Source organism: Lepisosteus oculatus, chromosome 1 (assembly GCF_040954835.1).
Source record: "Lepisosteus oculatus isolate fLepOcu1 chromosome 1, fLepOcu1.hap2, whole genome shotgun sequence".
Classification (NCBI taxonomy): domain Eukaryota; kingdom Metazoa; phylum Chordata; class Actinopteri; order Semionotiformes; family Lepisosteidae; genus Lepisosteus; species Lepisosteus oculatus.
In genome coordinates, this window is record NC_090696.1 from 76880804 (window position 1) to 76896747 (window position 15944).

A 15944-nucleotide genomic window follows, 5' to 3' on the forward strand; every position below is an offset into this window, starting at 1 on the left:
ATATCAGGGGATACATTACCAGCACACAACAAAACACATACAGTACTTATAACCACATCACTTTTTTCTCATTCTCTGTTAAGGTTGTGAGAGGATGGTAAGTTCAGACAAGATGGTGGGTCCTGTGAGATCTATATTTCCCTGAAAGCAGTGCAGAATAACCCTCACCTGTAGGGTCACCTGACTTATTGTAGGAAGATGATTGGTCAAGTGATGATTCGAGATTTTTGGTGAATAATTTAACAGTTTATCATAATCTATGTTGGAGTTAACTGTAAGCAGGACAATGCAGAATCAGTGTCACGTTCCTGTAACAATGCAACTTGTGTCCTGCCATCAAGAAAGTTTGATTTTTTTCTTAATAAATTACGTTTCTTCAATTGTGGAAGTCCACTCACTGTTGAAACTAATTTAAATGAACTGTACTGGACATGTTATGATTAAATGATTAGTTAATGATTCGTAAAAGCTCTATGAGATGGCGACAACTCCAGCTAAACCATTTTATGATGCACTAAAAGAAAAACACCTTCACATTAAACAACACAGCTCCTTTACTTGCAGCTTAATGCAATTCTGCTGCTGTGTGCTCAGGTGCAATCCTTCTTCAAGGGTTAGTAGTAGAGAAAGCAAGTGTTTTCCGAGGTGTAGTGCTGCAGGATGGCGGTTGCAACAGGGGAACACGAATTTTAAAGATACACCTCAGTGTCATTGGAAAACTATTTAAAATAGTAAAAACAAAAAGTTCAACTATATTGCGAAGACCTACCTACGAGTCAATCGAATCAAGTCCGAAAGCATATTTTTGTCCGTTTCCTTTTTTATGCATGTCGTGACTGGGATTTCTCTGGCTGTTCGCGTCATCTGCCGGGGCCCCGGGGCATGAATCCCCCGGGAGGGGAGACCGGCCGGGGCAGCTCCGTCCAGCTGCCCCTCACTCTGTCATCGCGGCAGATTAAACAAACCCGGGGAAGCCGCGAGGAGCAAGGGCTTGCTCTGCGCCCAGGACTTATGTCAAAAATGCTTCAGTCTTCAGGTAATTTGCTACATTCGGGGTCCTTTCGTTCTTCACTTCAAAGCCCTAGGCCGGGCGGGAGAGGGGGGGAACGGTATTTAGGTTTAGGCAGAGCCTGACAGATCTGCATTCTTGTGAACTGATGTGTCCCTGCTGATGGGTGTCTTCCCCTCTCTGCCAGGAACGTTTCATCTTCACAGTCTATCTTAAGAAGATCTGTCCGGTCAATTGGCCAGACACAAGGCTTAATCAAATAAAGTATCGTTCCTGCTCCTCCAAGCGTTAGCCCCAGCAATGTGCTGTTAAAACAGGTCTTATTTTACTCCATGTGTAAGATCGGGAACATTCCACCTCAAATAATTTCATTGCAGTTATAAAGAACTCCAGTTACAAACAAACCCTTTAAGTAGATTTATAGAAGTTAGTATATTAAGCACATGTGAGTTAAAATACTTTTGCCAGAAATGGCACAGAGAGGGGACTGATGTTACAGATACCAGTGGTAAACCATTTGCTCAGAATACTTCATGTGCGGAACAAGTAATAGGTTTATTCCATGCTGAAAAAAAGAAGAAAAAGAACACAACGTTTCGGCCGTGGAGCCTTCTTCAGGTGTGACACCAGTAATAGTATGGAATAAACCTATTACTTGTTCCTTTGCAGCCTACGCATGCTGACGCAGCTGCCCACCTATACTTCTTGTGTGATCAACAGGGTTGACAGTATTGGCAGTTATGATTCAGTTTGCAAATTCTAACCTTGGTTATTACAAAAGCTACAATTATGAAATATTCATGACACAGTTCATTTCAATTTGAAAACCTCATTCATAAAACCAGGAAATTTTTTAAGTGTCTCCGTTTCATTCAGAATTTGTATTTCTGGGGTCGGGTGATCAGTTAAAGTCATCAGTTCAATAAAACATCAACTTAATGACCTCAATACCGAACAGGAATAAAAAACGAGAAACCTATGGTTAATTTCTAATCATGTTTTTATTCTGGGCACACATGTAATAAAGTAAATTATTTTCTACAGCTTGAATTTGACCAACTTTATTATTTCTCTGTGGCCCATAAAGAGAAATTACTTTTTACTCACTGGTGTAGTCATTTCATTTTTTTTGTGGTATTTCAGAATAGTTTACCTTATAGATGTGTTCTTCTAACAAGCTTAAAATCCCATTCTGCAGTTATTGTGGCATAATAACTATCAATTTAATATTAAATCTCCCTGTTGGCTATCAAAAATAACAGAAAAATAATATATGCCTATTAAGCTTTATTTTATTATTTGTTAAGGTGCTTTAAAAACATTATGTTTTTATAACTTATATTTTCCCCCTCGAGGGTTGAGGGCAAGAAAAGTGCACGTTCATCTGTGAAGGCCATGCCGTCAGAACCAAAGAAATAATTTAATTCCGTTCTTTATCCTTTGCATTTGAAAGGAGAGTAGTTTTACAAGATGTGTGCGTGGCTCTCTGAGTGTGTGTGTGTGTGAAGCATTTGAAACCGGTTGAACAATTTGCTGCAAAAATGAGCCAAAAGAGATGTATTTACTCCGGCACTCAACAAACCGTGACAAAACACTGTAGTCTCGTATTGGATTCAGGGGAATGTTTTCTTTGGTTTCTCTTTGTTGGACGAATTAGGAATGTAGCTGGCTATTCAATGGTAACAAAACAATGATTATAGTGGGTAACAGGATCAGCGCATTAGCCTGTGTGCTTGAAGAAAATACTCTGGTCTTTAACCACTGTCAGGCGTTTTTTTTCCAGTGACGTGAATTTGCAGCATTCCTCTTCTAGCGCTGAACGTCCTCTTGAAAAACTTTCTCTTTTCTTTGAGATGGTCCTTTACAGTGATCAAAACCTGTGGAAAGACACTGTGGAAATTTGAACTCGTAATGATGTGCCTTTTTATTTTTGTACAATGAACAATGGCCGCCTCATAAGTAATGGCATTAGTACAGAGAAAGCCTCTTCAATTCAAAGAGGAGGCGGGGGTGGTGGGGGATAACCATTATCCAAAGACATGCTCTGTCATGTCAGAAATTCTGTTTTCTCAAGCCAAATCCTGTGCAAGCGCTGTACTGAAAATATTCAAACCTTGCTCTACCGAGATATGGAGAGAAGATAAAGGGATAGATGGGCAGTTGTCTGGGGCTGAGAAAAGACAATGCTGAGGGTTTAAAGGCAAGTCATGCTGTCAAGCTACGAATGAAAAAGATGGAATTGTTCTCCACACCTTCTCTCTGATGGCAGTAAAATGAGCACGTTACCCACGAAATATATGCGTTTCCCTATGCGAACGTTGCCCCCTGCTGGCGACCATCTGCCACAGCTAGCATGCATTTGTACTGGGAGGTTTGTGACACAGAGACATTGAACCTTTCACTCCAGCTAGCAGCTCAGCCCGCAGTTTGAAGTAAATATAAATACAGAAGCAAGTGACCACTTTGAGAATGACACCAAACCCGTTAACCCATATCTGTTATACTCTGATGTTTTGAGTCTGCCCTCGAATACTTCTTATTCACACTCTCCAGGGTAAAAAAAATGAAGTAAAAAATGAAAAAGAAATAGATGTACTGATACAAAGCCATATCTGTTATACTCTGATGTTTTGAGTCTGCCCTCGAATACTTCTTATTCACACTCTCCAGGGTAAAAAAAATGAAGTAAAAAATGAAAAAGAAATAGATGTACTGATACAAAGTATCAAGAACTTTGATATGACACTACATCAGCCAATTGCACTACCGCCATCAGTGATGCTGAACCATCTCAGCAGCAGGTAGCAAGCAAGGTATGGTGTGAATAGAGAATGCAATCACAAAATATTGAGGGTTATGTTATTAAGGCCTGGGTAAGACCTTTTCAGCTTTGATAAGAGAGAATCCAAAAAGTTAAGGCTGGAGGTACTTCATGAACCTTGGCAGGTAATGTCAGACAAGAAAGGAAAGCTCCAGAAAGCTGGAAGCAAACCTATAGCGATTGCAGCCGAGGCGGAAGTGCAGGGACAGATCTTAGTGGGAGAATTCGGGAGAACACTAGCTGATGAAAATGTGTGGAATTGCAAAGTCCTGGCTGTGCTTCAGAACCTGTTCCATAACACCAGGACAATGGTCACTGCATTGCCCAAAACATCATTTTTGCTTTACATCTTTTTTACCCAAATACGAATGTACAAGACACTAGATGTTGGGCTATTTTGGGACTTATTTTGGAGTTGTTATTTTTTTCCAACTGATGTAGTTCATTTTATTTCTTTGCTATTACCTTATCAGTTTCTGCCCTTTTCCTGCTTGCTCCGACATAGGTCTGCTGTCCAAAACCTAATGACAAAGTAATTCTTAAGAGATTGGTTCTTTTGTTGAAGGATGTCCTAGTTCCAGTGCTCATATAAAAATTAAAAGGAATCATAAAAAATGTAATTGCAATTAATAGACTGAGGCTGTTGAAGCTCAGCTCTCCTCCAGACAGACACATCATTTTGAAATCAAGCACTTCAAAGGCTCAGCAGACACAGAAAATCTGGTGGTTTAAAGAAGACTGTGCAGAAGCTTTACTGCAGCAAAACCCACAAGACTTTGAAATCTAGAATACAATAATCGAATCTACGGCAGACACAGTCATGTACTAATGAACATGATCTGTTTTGTGTCATTTCAGTTTCTATTTTTGAATGAGATGTTGAAGATACTAATGTGCTCATCCAGGCTTGTGATTCGATATCTAAACCACCTGTGTATCAGACATACTACAGCACACCTCTATGCAGGAGAACTCTCCCTGTTAGCAGATCGTTCCACACAGAGGTTTTACTGGGTTTCTGGCCAGCAGGAGTCTCATTATAATCACACCCATGCAGAGAGAGCTCAGGCCCACTCTGTGCAGCTCAGCATGCTGGACTGCCCATCATAAGGAGAAGCCACTGTGTGGTGGAATCATGCAGTGGCTTATCGCAAAAAGTAATCATTTTCATCATGGTTTATCTTTATCATTCTCTTGATCTTCACTTAAGTGCTGGAAGAAGTCCTCCCACCTGTTCTTCTGTGAAATTTCTGATGTTCTAATCCACCACCACCATTTTGTTTTGGCAGTGTTTGTTTTGCTGTGTGTTTGGTCCTTGCCTGGTTTTGCTCGTGCAAATGTGATTTGCTCTTTGGGTGTGTGAGTGTGGGGGGAATGTCACATTCCTTCCTGTTTCTTTTTGTTTTTTCTGATGCTTTCCAGATTTGTTTGTGCTGTCTGCAGGTTTTGCATCAATGTGTTAACACAAGCAGCACACACTGGTTGAAAACTATTCCAACAGAACATCTCCTTTACTTGTTTCATGCACAAATGATTTGTCCTTTCTTAAAAAAATTTCTGTTTCTAAAAATGTTTTCTTTGTAGTCTGTTTATGAATACTTTGACAAAGAGTCAGAAAGCTTGCCTCTACTTCACAGTTCATGTCCAGAAGCTGTTTTCTTTTGCCTTATTTATTAGTGAGCGCTCGTGCCAGTTTGTACCCATCTCTTTACCCCTTCCTCTCATTCTTTCCCTGCACTGGTGTGTGCAGTTCGAATGCCAAGAGTTTTGCAAGCGTACGCCCACCAGAGAGCTCGAATTTCATCACATCTCCGGCTCAGGTCACACGACCGGTCCTGTCTGGCACTGACAGGCACTGGCATCTCAGGTAATCCGACGCTGAGAAATAATCATGTCTTTTAAAACTGCCTTACAGACCCTTGTTAGTAATTAAAAATGTCTTCATCGGGGAAAGTCTTTAATTTATTCTTGGAGCTGTGCTCCTGGGAGTAGCTTGAGGTATAGGTAATGCAATATTATAAAAAAAAGTTAAACATTAAAAAGCAGCACGGGGACCGCTTTCAATAAGAAGCTTAATTTATGACCAAATAGGCATGAGATCACCTTTTCATGTGGTCTGAATAACAAGCACACACGTAAGGGCACTGTCGACCTGAGCCCACGGGCGTTCTGGCGTTAGAGAAGATGCCTCCCCACGTCAGGACACTCCCATCAGCCACAGCTCTCGCTGTCTCAGCGTGAGGTCTCCACATGACCCCTGTTGGCTCGCTTTTGAGGACGGACGTCTCCTCTGGGATCCGTCTCTCGCAGACGGGGCCACCTGCGGTCATGCTGGTAGCAGCCAGGGGAGTGGCCTTTAGCTTTCAATGTTTTCCAGTCCAGCAGGAGTCAAATGGTTTCCAAATGTTTTAAGCCACAATCTACAGTAGAACTTCCAAGAGTGCTCGGAAGCTCGGATAATGGCAGGTGCCCTGCACACATTCATTTCCTTAATGAAGACTGACTGTAGTATACAAGCCAACAAGGAAAACCAGTACTGCCCATAAGTTAGTTTTGGGTTCTGAAAGACCTGAAATTGACCTGATGTGAAAATATGCCTTCAAGAAGCTGCTGAGAAAGCTGTCTCCTGATGCATCGTCCTTATGTGCGCTTTCATTTAGCTGAAGTCTGCTTCCCAGTGCTGCCCGTCAGCCCGCAACTGGACAGCCTCACCCTTATTACTGTACTGCAGTTACAGGTTCTCTTCTCTCAGCTGTCAAAACACTGCAGTGAGATAAACTCCAGCTGTCGTGACAACATCACCGTGTATAATATCCAGTGTGTCTCTCCCGGCCTGTGGCTGTTGTCACCACAATTGCAGACAAGTCCTTATCCCTAGACCAGTGACAACTTCCTGTCACAGTCTTATTGCCATGTCCAGAGAGGTTCGACAGCTGACGGGGTGTGAGGAACGAGTCATTTTAGCTTTTGTGACATCCCATTACACACTTCTGTCAGGAGATTTTCTGGCAGTGTGCTTATCTGGCACAGTAAAATATTCTTACGTCCCAATTTGACAGCTGGAAAGTCATCCTTGGCTCAGTTTCTTGTTTTACCACAGAGTGGTGGTCATTCCATTAGCTTTTAGATAATAAAACGTTGCATGGATAAAGATGGATGCAACACCTGTTCAAATGTTTTTTTTTTTATTTGGTTAATGATTTGAGATTATAATAAAGTTACAATTAGAGCTGCATTCTCATCTTGGTGCTGCTGTTTAATGTAGTTTGACAACTTAATAGCTTGGCTCAGCTGACAAACTGGACATAGCAACAATTTTTACCTTATACCTTCAGCTTAGAGTTTGCAGGTTTTACTTCAAAAGAAGAGATTGAACGTCCTAGCAATGATCAGCTTTAAATAATTCTTCCTAAGCACATCTTTCTTGTCCTCAGAAGCTATTAAGGACAGATTAAAGCAGAATCTTAGCAGTAACCACACACTTCAGAGTAGAATTAGGGATATTTTAATTAAGAAAGATATTATTTCAGAAAGAGCAGAGAAGACATTTGCACATTTATTGAAATGGTAGAAATCTCCAAAAAAGAACCTTGTGACCATTAAAAACATGTAAAGTAATGAGGCCAACATTTGCAGTGTACATCAAACTATTAAATACAAGAATGTTCTCATTTTTAATGCATTACATCTAGTAGATTAAGAATGAGTCTTACTGCAGAGACTACATGTGTGTGGTATGACAGTAGGCTACTTAAATTCTGCTTTGTACTTGCATAGTCTTTCATCACGCTTCGATTTTAAAATATGTTACAAGCTCTTATTTTCGTCAGATGCGTCTGTACATACACGTACACACGTATTTCTACAGCTGAGCCTTTTACCCCGTTAAAGTAAAGCAGAACACACGTTAATATTAAAAACATTCTGTATGACATCTGAACATCGTCCCAGTGAGAGCCGCTGTGCCCGTGCTGTTCAAGTGTGGTTATCCTAGTAGCCTGACACCGTGAACGCTGGCTTTCAAATGCGTCTGAAGGCTAAATGAGTGCGAAAGGTAGAGGGAAGTCTATAAGTGCACATTTCCAGGCACTTCCCTGGCGATTGGCCGTCGGACGTCCTTTCCGAGGGTATTACTGCTGCTTCGCTCCTCTGGTTGCCCCAGGCCCGACGCCGCTCAGCTCCATCTGCCCCTCTGCCTGCCCGCCACCTCCAAGGACGCGAGAAAGACGATGGGAAGGGAGAGCCAGGCTCCTTCAGGGGGTCCGCACCTCTCGGCGCGATGTGAGCTCTACCACGTCACACGCCTTACAGAGGTTTAGGTCCTCCTTGAGACGGGCTCTTCGATACCAGATCTGTCTGACACAGGTGGAGCGAGCAGTCACATCAGAGCAGCATATTGCCCAGCATTGCCTGGAAACAGTATGACACCCGAGACGGGATGAAGGACCAATGTCTCACTAAGAAATGAGCTTATTACATTTTAAAGGGCACGCTCAAGATGGGTAATAAAAACAGTCTACAGTTCTAGTTTAGACTGTTACTTCATAAAAGTGTCTCGCCTACGTGCTGCTGAATTCTTACGTCTGACTGCAATCAAAATCAAGCACCAACACAATCACAACCTCTGTTGAATAAAACCGAATGCTGAATGAGACACAGTCACCCAAAAACAGGTGTGGGTGAAGAGAAACAGTCTTAATTGTCACTGACTACGGTGACAATAAATTCCAGGTGGAGCTGCATTTAAACTCACATGAGTCCTGGTAGAGCAATGAGCTCCTTTGTTGTCCAAATAACAACTTTCACTAAACATCAGCCTCTTCAGTATCTCTGTCCAGTACTTCCCATATACAGTACATGCATTAGACTGACGTTTCTACCTTCCCATCTTGCTTGGGAAGAATGAAAAAAGATGCAGGCGCCCCAGCCGATCATTCCCAGTCATTTAAAGAAGGAGGAACCTACTAAAGAAATCAATGAAATATGACTCAGATTAGTCAATCCATGTATCTTAAACCATTTAAACAAAGTGACAAAAAACGTGAATTCATAGGATAGCGGTCTCCTCTCCTCACTCCTTTGATCAATCAATCAAATTGATCTTTTTCCTATGCAACACCAGCACTAGTGCCTTTCAATACAGAGCATTCCCAAGACAAAGATTTACAGAGTCAGAGAAAGAACGATTAGAAATACGTAGGTGATGGACTGGCATCTCATCCAGGGTGAGTCCCATGTTGTGCCAGTTTAGGTTGGGTCCCCACTCTGTGAGCCTATATTGGATGAAGTGTTTAGATAATGCATGGATGGGTTATATTAGGTATTGAAGGCCATCGAGAACATATGTCCTGAGGCGAGAGCATCAGCAGGGGGTGCATTCCCAAGACACGGGCTACCTCTGAAAAGGCGTGTTCCCCCCAGAGTGTGAATGTGCTCCTTAAGGATCACGGGGCACCTCCTCTCCTTACTTCCATTCTCCTTGAGCTGTCCCTGAAGCTTCGTCTGTCCTTCTGGGCTTTCTGCTACCTTCATGCTGGAGAGACTGGCTCCTTCTCTCCTTGTCCTCCTTCGCTTACATTCTCAGCCTCTAAAAAGGTGATGGGATTTTCTTCCTGCACCAAATCGGATCTCCTCTCATTTCAAGAAGCTTCCTCCCATGTCATCTGATGTCCAGTGTCTTTCTGTTTCCATTTCTCTTAACCCAGTCACTTTTTTTTGTTTTTTCATTAAGACAGGGTCTCAGGTGTCCCCTTTCCTGCTGCCTCTTCTTTGTTCCACATCTCTTCCTCTCAACTCACTGTCTTTTTCTACAGTATCTGCCCTTATTTCCACTCTTTTCTTCTTCAGTTTCTGGCCCTGGAAAAACAAAAAAATATAAATTCTATAAATTGAAATAAGAAATCAAAGCTCTTTCCTGTCTAAATTACATCCTGGGCTTGACATAACAAGTATCTATTGTTCACACGCTCCTTTTTCACTTAGAGAAAAAGGACTGAGCACCAGAATAATGGTCATCAGGAAAGAAAACAATGAGCTGAATCAGTCTACTGTATATTGCTATGATTTGTTTTTATCATCACAGAGGAGCAGGAATTCATACGACTAAATTCCAGAAATTCCTCTTTAATCTGTGCATGGTAGACCAGCCCAGCTATGGATGAGAAACAAAGGATTCCAATGAGCAGCTATTTCAAAAGCACACTATTCTAACCAAATTGGTAACGAGCTGAGTGATCTCTAATTCAAATTAATTCACCAGCACAACATGACATGGAAACAGAATGGTTGTTCCACCTTTGGGAATCTGTTCTTTCTTAGGAAGATTGAAATATGAGTTTTTTTATCCTACCTCTACTCCACAGGTATTGATTATTTTATATTAAAGAGGTTTCAACCAAAATATCTGGAGGATTTATTTCATTTCTCATTTCCAATCCAAATGCACAAAAGCAGGTTTTAAGCACAAGAGAGCAGTTGCTGCCAGAAAGCCTTTGTCTCCATCACAAGAATCACATTGATCCTAAAACCTCATCAAACCATCTCTTAAAATGTCCTGCTGTATCTGTCTTGACAGAGGGTGTTGGTAATTTGTTCCACACAAGCATGGATGAGGAAAACCTTTCATCCTGGAACTGTTTACAGCTAAAGAGAAGATTAACGACTCCCTTTACCTCATAAAAATCATTGCTTTAAAAAAATAGGGAGTATACATAAGCTTTAATGCTTAAATATTTCTCCACAATAATTTTCTTACAGTCTGCAAAATCTGTTCCCACTTCTGAATCTTCCTTTGATGTCACCAGGCAATGAAGACACACCGAAATGTACTTTTCAGACAAGTGGAGATTCAAAGAAAAAGGTGTCCACGTGCAAAAGGCCTGTCTTTGTATAGATCCTAAAACCTGATAAAGCTCACCATTGCACCAGTGTTTCAGCTAACCTGCTTTAATGGTTTTTAAATCAGTTGTTTATTTTACCTTACAATGCATCTTAAGCATGTACTGTACTAGATGAAAATAATTTCTGGAACATTTTTAAATAAAATTGGACTTCAGTCTTAATGATTGCATAGTAAATGTGTTTGAATTTAGGTAAACAGAGAAAAAGTTTCCAATAGCAGAGCTTTGCTAAAATTCTAGGCTAAAATTCTTAACCTTGACTTAATTTTTTGGTTTTACCTCAGGGGCTTGTAGAAATTTGCAGATAATTTTGAGCTTTAACCTTCACAACAATCATTGAAATTCAGAAGCCATTTTTAAAACATCTAGTAGAATTCTCAATTGAAAAAAAATATGGTTGAACCTGTCCTTAAACAGAATACATTCTTAGTCATGGCACAATAACAATGCTGTCTGCAATTTATTAATTTTTCCCTTCAGTTAATCTAATCTTTGATGTGCAAAGAAAATACAAATATTTTGTTGTATAAAAATACTGAACTGTATACACTTCATTTCATTTCACTTTGGGTGTGGATTTGCTTTTTGTTTTGTACAGTAGGTGCAGTCTCTTTGACTATCTCCCCCCTCTGTACATTTCCTACAAAGAGCCCTTAGATCATGTTTCTGAAACTGTGATCACAGATGTAGACTTTTCAGGACATATAGCAGTGTAAGAATAAACAACAACAGAAAATTATAAGTCAGAACCTGTTCAAAACAAGAAACAACTGAAATCATAGTGAAGCTGCTGTAAGATGTTATGCAAAGCTCAAATTTAAATTCTGAATAAGTTAAGAGAACGGAAATCTTGTATGTAGTGCCCAATGTAAAAATAAGGCATAGCATCTTCAAGTACCTTGGCTTTTATGATCCTTAAATCATATCAAATATTTAAAGAGACATTGAAAAATGCATTCCAGGTAAGACAAGTGCAAAGAGACGAAGAGGTGCTGTACTTTTTTGCAGAATAACTCAGCCAACATAATTACAACTAATTAATATCTATGGTCTTCCTGAATTTAGTGTGCAGTGCGAAACTCCCATAACATGAGCTCAGATGATGCGAGTTGTAAAAATACACCTTTTAAGCACACACTGAAAGTTTGGAGCTACAGAAGTATTGATGCTGATAATAAATCACGGGTTTCAGGGACACCTACAGCACCATGGGGAAAAGTTTTGTGCAGCGCGTTTGTGGCCTGCCCTGCAAGGCGAGCTTTAACCTTCAATCGGTGATGGCGAAAGCTTGAAGACAACTTGCGCGCGGGAAGCAGTGGTGCAGAAACTGCAGGCAGTGGCGAGACACAGATGCTGGGGTAAAAGGGAGCCCTCCAGAAAGGCAGCTGCAGCCTTTAGCTCAGTTGACTAATTATTATTACACACCACACCTGCTCCTTGCCTATCCCAGCATGAGCATCAATCTTCTGGGCCACCACAGAGAAAACCCCTCATTCCCTCTTGAGCTGGAATTCCTTATTTAAAAGCCATCTCCCTGCCACTCCAGTATCACTTCACAAGGTGGTGGGATAGTTCAACTCCGAATGAAGGAAAAAAACCTCGCTCATATCCCAGGATGTACTAGTCTGAGCAAAGTCAATTAATTTTTACGGACTGAGCAAATATTTGGATTTATGAAAGGGGAACCCAATGGGAGCTGTCGATCACAGAGGCTGCTGCCCTGCAAACTGCTTCTGCCCCAGAGAAACACACGCAGCTCATGAAAACATGAAAACACTTCTGTGCAGTGTCAGATAATTTTGATTTGTTTTTAAACAGCTTTTTGGACACAGGCACCATAAATTAGAGCGCTGTATGTTGAGCAGTTATCATAATTTTTTTCAATTTGAATTTCTAACTTGTACAAAAATCTCAAAGTTTCTGATTGACATTACTGGATATTTTAAAATATATTATCAACACATTTTAATACTGACAGGGTAAATTTAACAATGGGTTAAAGTGCATACTGTATATGTACCATTTTAAAAGCTGAACAAATAAACATCAGTATAAAAATATTATTTTTATATATTTTCCACACCTGAAGAAGGCTCCACGGCCGAAACGTTGTGTTCTCTTTCTTCTTTTTTTTCAGCATGGAATAAACCTATTACTTGTTCCTAAAAATATTATTTTCTACATGAGTTAAACAATTTTGAAACATAAATTAAGCTCCTGAACAAATAAAAAATGTACAGAATGCATTTGAATTTGGATGCATTTCCCATGCAAAACTGGAGAGCAGATCATGTTTTGTACCAGTCAGTCCACAAGATGGCTTAAACTGTTTACTCTTCAGACTTCCTCCATCATCAAAATATACGAAATGTGTCCACATTTATTACAATTGCTCAATTAAGTATAATAGGCACCAGTAATGACAAAAAAGTTCTTTCTGGACATGTGGACAAGTTTAAGAGAGAGTTAGAGATTAGAAGCACTGTAATCCATCAAGAAATTAAACTATAGGGACTCACAGACCTCCAACCCCACCTATTACAATCTTTGCAAGTGTAATGGTCTTATCTCATGGAATCTGGTGCCCAGCATGGGCACAGGAAATGGAGCAGCAGCAGGGTGGCAGTCCAGTGCCTGTAGCTCATGAAGGCTACAGCATGAGAAGAAAGCCCACATGGCCCTACTCTCCAATCTCCACACGCTCAGCTCAGCCTGGAATCAGCCCCATTATTCTGCCACACCACCTGCAAAGCCTGAATGTGTGTTTAAATAAATAAAATACATACAAACACATGCGCTGAAAGCTGTTTTCTGGGATGTTATACAAAGTTTAATAATCTGTCAAGTTGACAAAGAGGATAATAATTTCTGTCAAGTTTTTATGTGAGGTTGCACAGTTTACGAAGTATTATGTTTCTGCCCTTGTTTTACAGTTTATTTTGTTTTAGGCTGAGATAACAAAGCACATTTTATCAGCTACTTAAAATAGCAGAAAGAAGAAAGAAACCTTTAAGCTAAACAATCCTGGGGTGTAAATTGCATCTTATATAAATTCGAGATGTGCAATATCTATTACTACCCCCCGAGCAAACCACTAGCACCTGAACTAGTTGAAAAATAAAAGAAGAAATCAACTAAGCTTCAAAGATATACGAAATAATTTTGGCACAAGTGTTATAAAAATGCCACTAGATGGCAGCAACGAGCAATACAACTTTTTCGACGGCTTTCAAGTAGAATAGAATAGACTGCTTCTTTCAAATGCAGTATGGTATGCAAAATGTAGTGCACTCTAGGGATACTGTAAAATAACACTGAAGGAGTCCAAAGGCCAGCTTTCCGTGGAATACATCTACAGCATCCTCTGCCACAGATAACTTGCTAAAACTGCAGCGCCATGAATTATACGTGTACTGTATAAGGTTCAACACTGTTCCATTCTTCAATAGTGTGAAATATTCTCAGGAAGATTATTTGGAAAGGTTGTTTTTCACCTGTCAGCAGTGGCCAAGAAAACACAGCTAGCCTAACCTTGAAGGTTTTGCCTCCCAAATGTCAACTGGTAACGTACATTTCAATGGACAGTGAATGGCGATTTATGATCCTCTCATAAAACGCTGTTCTGCTGGAATTCTGGCGTTTGAGCTCACAGGAAGGGCAGGCAGAGAGGTCCCGGGACTTGATTAATGTAGCGCCGTGCAGTCAGACGGCCATCAATCACTACAGGCAGCGCTCTGAGGGAGCTAGGCGCTCCTGCGCTGACCAGCACAACTGGAACCCCATCTATCGTGTCAACACGTCGTAACACCTAGTCTCCCAGATTGCATCCTAGCACTGACAGACTGTGCTTGGCTGTAACGTCTTTCCAGGTCAGAAATGGAAATTGCCGTCTGTGAAAATACCAGACAGGGAGCACCAGTAAGCTGACTTAGTCTGGCCTCAAACACGCTAATGGAACAAAGGAGCTGTTCTCTTGATAACAGGGGCATGTTGATTCCTTCCCTTTGTTCTTCTGCCTGGATTCTCACCAGGCTTGGTATTTAACAAGTGAAATCACCTCAGCACCTGCACCTAAGCAGTGCTCCTCACTAATGAGCTGATAGAGGGGTTATGCAAAAGCCGAAGTCCAGGGTATCAAGGTCAGTCACGAATAATTAATCAAAACGATGCAGGAATCGTGTAATCAATATCCAAAATCCATCTACCTTATTTTTCTAAAAGCATGAATACATAAACAGAGTGCTAACTTTCTTCTGATGTTCAAAACGCACACAGACAACATAGAATAGAAAAAAAAATCTTCTTGAGTCAGCTCAACAGACTCCACTCCAAGCTAGTTGAATAATTGAGCCTCCTCGAAGGGTAAACTTCAGGGTGAATCATTTGATCGCGTTTGTCCTCTATTGCTGCAGTCCCAAAGGTAGCCGAAGACAGAGAAATGGGTATTCCAGAGACGCTGGGGTCTGCACAATGAGATACTAAGGTTAAGGACAATTGCGAGGTTCAAGCTAAGGGTTAGCAAAGTCCATGTGACAGAAGGGAGATCAGGGAGCCAACACAGAGTTGTGTGCAGGAGAAGTCAGAGAACAGACCAGTGACAGAACTGCTGAGGTGGTCCACATCTCTATCCCTGTCAGGTTTCATTACCTGATGCCTTTCCTGTGGGTATGAGGTCTTTTTAAAAAAAAACAAAAGAATAAGAATAACCATTTTTAGAAAAGGGTGGGGAATACTGCCCAGCAGCACGTTTATCTTACCAGCCAATGTGCAGTTGGATCCTTCTTGAAAAAGAGAGAGAGACAGCAGGATGGTGTCTATAGCGAATGTGCTGGTGTGTCTCCCACTGGGAGCACATTCTGGTCACCCAGCTAAATTCTGGTATGCCACTCTAAAGCTTGCTGAAAGAGATCCATTAAGGAAAAAACGTCAGGGGATTTCTACTCCTTTCCTTATCATTATTTTCTGAAAGAAATTGCACTAGCGGAAGGGGGTGGCCAAGCTCAAAGAAATGTGCTCCCAAGCGTACGGAGATTTCACTGTTGAAAAAAACATAGTATTTGGAGGGAGTAAACAGAAGGATGGGTGTATGTTCATTGTATGGCTATTAAGACAATACTCCGTACCTTACGAGAAGCATACTTCCAAAACTGTCCCGATCGTAATCTCTCCTCTTAAGGGCGCTCCGGCTCTTTCTTATTTTGCTGATTATGTGCAC